At 41.2% G+C, this 6,324-nt stretch overlaps 1 long non-coding RNA gene across 3 annotated transcripts; it reads left to right on the forward strand.

Moving 5' to 3' along the window:
• Window positions 1–1,375: 1,375 nt before the first annotated feature.
• On the forward strand, window positions 1,376–5,906 carry LOC310907882. Of its 3 annotated transcripts, none has more exons than XR_014589737.1 (3): window positions 1,376–3,266; window positions 3,507–3,628; window positions 5,261–5,906. It is a non-coding gene; the product is annotated as an uncharacterized lncRNA (long non-coding RNA). The 3 variants fall into 3 exon arrangements; XR_014589738.1 differs by lacking the exon at window positions 1,376–3,266 and adding an exon at window positions 4,492–4,570 and having other exon boundaries at window positions 3,275–3,628; XR_014589739.1 differs by lacking the exon at window positions 1,376–3,266 and having other exon boundaries at window positions 3,275–3,628.
• Window positions 5,907–6,324: the final 418 nt, after the last annotated feature.

A 6,324-nucleotide genomic window follows, 5' to 3' on the forward strand; every position in this document is an offset into this window, starting at 1 on the left:
CTCTTTTAATCCTACCTGACTTCAGAAATATCCAGTTAACCAGAGGTTAAGAGAGTGTAAGAGAACAGAACCATCAGATATAAGTGGTCAGACTCAGTTTTGCAACCCTTATGATCTAGATAATGAAAAAGACATTTACAGACTTTTTTTTTCCAGACATGTATGAAAATAGGAGGAAATGGGTTTAAAAATGAGAGTTTAGTGAAGTCAATCCATGTCATGTCTCAGAGTATAATACCAAAACTTTTTTTTTACAGCATTTATTGTACCAATAGTTCTTGCAAAAGACTACATATGAGAATGACAGTTGTTAAAATGAGAAATTTCTGGGTTGCTTAAGATTTGTGGTGGGTACCTTTTCAGACAAGTCTACTCTCCCCACAAAAAAACTGAGAAAGATTCTGTGTCTGCATCCTAAGGAGAAAAATAGCCTTCCAAAGGTATCCCTCTGCTGTGCTTTAAGAAGACAAGAGATTCACACATCGTGCCTCCACAAATGGCAGAAGTTTCAAAAAGGGCTCCCACAGGGTGTTTGTTTCTGCTCTGTCCTAGAACCTGAAATTGCCTTTTTCTCATTCAGGATCCATAAGAAATTCCCTGTGCTGAGTAGCTGCAGGGCTGAGGACTATGCAAAGTCTTTGTTTCTTCTGGACAGAAGATTCTAAAAGTGATGCAGGCATAAAGCCCACGTGTGTATCAGTCTTCAGCTGGAAGAGAGGCAGCATTCACATCTCAAATGTTTGTATTTTTACACAATCTACCTTGTGTTATGTTAACAATCTCAACTTAGAATGTCACTGTTACTAGTAATTCCTTGTATTTTATCTGAAGACATTGGTAAACTCAGTAAGGGTTTCACACACTGGGCCATTTCTGTAACAAATCTGCTTACTCATCATGACCAGGGAACGGGAATGGTTGGAAGGGGAAGGGAGATGGCTAAGGCTTAGGTGTGTAGAGAGTGTGCATTAGGGCTGGAGCTGCACGAGATGGGACTGTCAATGAAGGCAAGGTATGTGGTTCCAAGTTCTCCAGGTGTTTCTGTGCTGATGGACTGAGAATGAGCCCTGGTTGTGGAATAGCATTAATTCCCAGTGTTCAGCAATAACCTGGCCTGACGAATGCCACTCTCCCCAGTGAGTCACAGCTTATCACGTCAACTTCAGGAAATCACAGAATTGGTCAGGCTGGAAGGGGCTTCAGTGGGTCATCTGGTCCAACCTCCCTGTTCAAGCACGATCATCCCAGAGCACAAGGCACAGGATTGTGTCCAGATGGTTCTGGAATACCCCCAGTGAGGGAGACTCCACACTCTGGTCAGCCTCTTCCAGTGCATGGTCCCCTGCACAGTAAAGAAGTTCTTTGTATTCAGGTGGAACTTCTGTTCATCAATTTCTGCCCATTGCCCCTTGTCCCATTGCTTGGCACCACCAAGAAGAGCCTGGTCCATCCTCTTGCTACCCACTTTTGGATATTTACAGACACTGATAAAATCAAACCACAAGTAATTCTAGCATTCTACCTGTGCAGAACAAGGACATGGAGCAGCCTGTTGTACATCACATTGAGGTTTGGATGGGAAGCTCTCACTTTTCTGACACTGTAAAGCTAAAGAACCTCCCCTTTGCCCTTGGATTGTTATGCGTGAGACACCTAGGCTGGCTGAACTTTCCCTTTCCTCCAGGAGCAGTATTGTAGAGAATGTTATCTTCTCTAGTGCACAAAATAGTTCTGACAGCTTATCACTGCTTGTTTAACAGCTGACTGTTCTCACTTTCTTTAGGCATGAGATAATAAGCAGGGTGAAACAATTATTGTGCTTCACTGATGTGCTCTCATAGCCTCTTTACTGTTGAGTTCCAAAAACTAGCTTCATTCACTGTTAATTGAGGTTTGTCTTTGAGAGGTTATGTAGGATGACAGTTCCTCAGTCACAGCAGCCACAATTACTTTTACTGAGTCATGGACTGTTATTTTCAGCAGACCTACCTACATCACTTTGGCTTGAGTTAAAAGTGGCAGCTAAATCTCTTTATTTTTTCAAGATTTCACACATAAATGTGTAGGACTAAAAAAAAAACCAAAAGGGGTAAGAGTGCAGTGTCCTCTGGCTGTGGAGAAAAAGCAATAGACATGAAGTTCAGAGTTGGAAAATACCTGCTTCATCTCTTCATATAGCAAGGACCACAGGGCCAGATTCCTGCATGCTTTGAAAACTGGATTTTTGGTAAAAGATCCAAAGCTGCAGTGATAGTTGGACTGCAAGAGGATCATGAGAGAGATAAAGAATACCAACAGTGTCCTAGATCCTTTCAAACATAAAGTCTTCAATCACTGAAAAATTATGTTCCGCTGTGTTTGCAGTTGTGCAGTTTGGTGGTCTGTATTAATCTTACGTTTCTTGGGTTTATTTAAGGTAAAGCAGAATACTGTCCTTGCAGTTACCTCAAGGAACAGGTGACATAAAGTTTAATTTCCCTCAGTTGTCCTTTATTTCTGTTTAATAGACTTAAAGCTGTCCAGTGATAGTTTTCCACATCCTGGGCTGTGTGACTTTTAGCAGAACTAAACCTTTTCCAGTTCATGTTCATGTGCTCAGAAATGTGAGTCACAAGCATCCTGATTTTAGGGGTGCAGGTTACCGTGTAATTAATCCTTGACGGGAACCAGCAAGACAAATAGATCCATCACTCTAAATGTGATTGTAAAAAGTCTGAAAAAATAGCTCATAGTTTTCATGGAATTCTAAAAGTATCTTCTCAGTCCTGGAAGTGATTTTAAGAAAAGGTTGGGTTTACTTGACACACAAAGGCACACAATGGAGTCCTTCAAAAGCCAATTCAAATAAGAACAGCTCTTGGGCACTGGGTCTGATGGAGCAGGTCTGTGCTGCACCTTGCTTGCAGACAGCCCTGTGTGTTACTGCTCTCTAGTTGGAGAAACTGTACTGTGCTGTGCTACCCAAATACCTGCCCAAGTGATCAGCTAGGATCTTCATCAGAGCAAGACTCTTCTTCTTTAAGCAGAGTGGCAATGTTGGCTGTGTGCCCTCAGAGGACCCATTCTGGGAGCAGGAAGCTACTGGGCCTCATCAGCCCCTGGGAGGATGCTGAGAGCAGATAAAATTTAAACAGCTTGCTGGGAGTTCTGTGGCACTGCTGATAACCTGGCTCACTTTATCACCTAGGCTCAGGTTGGCCTGGTGGAATGTCTCTTGGAAAGAGGTGACAGCAGTGCTGGCCTCAGTGCTGTGCAGCCAGGAAGGGGTAAGTGACATGCATATTTTAAGATTACCAAGAGCAAAATCTATCTGATTTCTTTAGGCTGAACATGCAGCTGGAGCTGAGGGAAGTCAGGCAGTGCAGCAGACAATGGAAAGCTGCTAAAATTAAAGGAAAAAAAAAATAGTGTGCTTTCCCCTTTTATTATTCTGTATGGAACACAGAATGATTTGGGTTGGAAGGGACTTAAAATATGACCTAGTTGCCACCCCCTTCCATGGGCAGGGACATCTTCCACTAGACCAGAATTACTCAGAGCTGCATCCAACCTGGCATTCAACACTTCCAGGAATGGGACATCCACAGCTTCTCTGGGCATCCTGTGCCAGTGCCTCACCATCTTCACAGTAAGTATTGCACTTACCAGCTGTAGAGAAACTGGAGATATGGATGGCGTGGCTGGGTAGTCTCCTTACATAGGGAGCAGAAGAGATGAGCTCCTGCACCTATAGAATTTAGAGGGTGTCTGAAGCTTTATTTACCTTGCTTGACAACAAAAATCACTACATTTAAAGGGTTTTTTTTTTTGTCTGCTTTTCAAATGAAAATTGTCACCTTATTTGCACAGATATGTTAAAATATTTAATTTAATTTGAAACAAACAAACAAACCCAAAAAACTCCTCCCCATGAAGAACCTCCAAAAACTATAAACTAAAAATCCCCTAGAACTAAAAATCCCTGTCTTTTTTCTGTTGTGTATTATGAAAAAGATTCCTGATAGCACAGCTCCAAGCAGTAGAAAAGTCACATTGCTGATCAAAAAGTGAATCCTTCACTTAATACATTTAATCATTATGAAGTCCTCTGACAGCATCTCTGTAGTAAAAATGCATTTTCCTAAAAAGCCCTGTCAGGTTTAGCACCCTTACAAGAGCCTTGGAACCCCAATACTTGTCTTGTGTTCTGCTGACCTTCTTTCAACCCTAAAATAGCTGTTCCTACCCCACTGAACTTTCTATGTACAGAAAGATGTTTGATGCCAACTACATTTGAAGAAAATAAACTATATTTAAAACTATTAGTCAGTATCACCGCTAGTTCCTGCCCTCCTCATTCCTCTGGGAGTGTTTGCCCTTTTTAAATGGAGTAGGTTTGGATAGGGCATGTGTCTCTTGTATGCCTGTTCTGAAAGGGCCTTCCAGAGATGCAATTTAACATATCTTCTGTTAATTAAAGGAGAGGTCAGTGTATTTTATCTGGTCATCTAGGTGGAGCTCTCAAAGTGGATTTGGAGCTGGATTTGAAGACCATTTTAAATTTGTAAATTTAGTGGATGCATGCCTGCAGGTGAGTCTGAAAGCAACCACAGTTACACTGACCTCATCCTTTAAAAAAATAAAATTTGATTGTCTATTATTTAAAATGGACTTCAATTAATGGTTTTGGTTTTATTTAAGTTTTATTTGTGGAGAGTCAATGTTTAGTCTGCATGTACTCCCAAAAATTGCAAAATCTTGAAATTCGCCACAAAAAGATCATACAACACAAATGTGGTTTTGAAAAGCAATCTGATTACTTCTGTCCTATTTCACTTTTTTAATTGGGTAATGCAATATGGGTGTTTTCTTTCCATAAAGTAGCCAGCTGTTTGTAGTGTATGTGTCCATGTGTATATATGCATAAGTATGTATTTATTGTTGAATGTCTAAGAAATCAGCCTTGGTTTCAAAATGGTGTGCTTTGAATTTATACTCAAATACTTTATTTTGTCAAGTTCCCCAAGGTTGCCTCAAACAGATGTCTGAAGGCATCTCAGAGTTAGCAATATAATCAGTTCTAACCAGTTAGTTTCCATTCTTGATTGCTTACTTTTTCCCATGAGAAAATCTTTTTGGGATAGCATGTTTAACTTGTAGAGGGAATGGAAGCTCCATTCCTGCAAAATGTGAAGGTTCCCTGACTTGCTATTCTTGTTTCATGCCCACCACAACCTATTATAGATACATGCGTGGATTTTTCTGTTTTCTTTCCTGGCAGGTTTCCACTAAAAGAAACGGAGGCATTGCTTTTGGTACATCCTCTGGACTAAAAGTCTCCTGGCATCAGTGAAGTAAAGCAGGAAGGTACACAGTGTCCTAGCCCTAGATGAAGTTGTGATAATTAGCTTTTGAACCTTTAAAAGTTGATTGATTTGTTGTTGTTGAGGAGGTGGTTGTCTTTTTTCTTTCCATTATTTTTCTTGGCTTAATTTTCTTTCTCCTTTCCTTATCTATGTTTAGTGACTGGAAAATGACCTGGTTTAAGGTACCTTAAAGGAAGTTTCTTCTAAATGTCCAGCCTCAGTGCTTCCTGATGCACTTTAAGTCCCTTGCTGTCATATAGATGGTGCATCTCTTAGTGCATTTGAGTGCTCAGTCTCCTTTTCTGCAGGTTGAACATTTTTCCTAGACCTACAGTGGCTCTTAGTCTCTTAGTCCATTTGCCCATGTAGCCATTCAGGGTGTACTGCAGCCAGATGGGAAGGAGATGTTGGGATTGCATTGGGACTCTCTGCTCGCCTTAACATGTGGTGAAGTCAGGGAAAGGAAAGGGAGAAAAACTATCATAATTCATTAAATGGAAAATAGTTTGGTTTTTAATTTTTTTTTTTTTTTTTTTTTTTTTTTTTTTTTTTTTTTTTTTTTTACCAAAGCCCGGTGAAAAAATGGGTTTCTACTGGATAAGGGCAAGTTCTCTTGGGAGCATAGAACCCTCAGTGTTCCTCCTGAAGTTCTGTTTTACCCCAGTATGTCAAGCAGATTTCTGGAGAGTCTATGGTCACAAATGGGGTCCCCTCTTGAAAAAATGCCAACCCCTGGTGCATGGTGGGCTGTACTGTATCAAAGGGCTATGCATCTTTGAGGTGTTCCTGTGCACTTGTGGGGATACTGTGCACAGAAGTGATGAGCTGACCCAGCAGCCTTCTCCTACTCCAGTGCGTGCACATCTCTACAGCCTGGTAAAAGAGGCCTCCATGTGCTGGATGGTGTCAGGTGGCATCCCCAGAGATTCCCAGTGGAACTGGAAAGCAGCCTTGTGTGTGTCAGTGACCAGCTGCAGCC

The sequence above is a fragment of the Zosterops lateralis genome (genome assembly GCF_965231275.1).
Source record: "Zosterops lateralis genome assembly, chromosome: 3".
Classification (NCBI taxonomy): Eukaryota; Metazoa; Chordata; class Aves; order Passeriformes; family Zosteropidae; genus Zosterops; species Zosterops lateralis.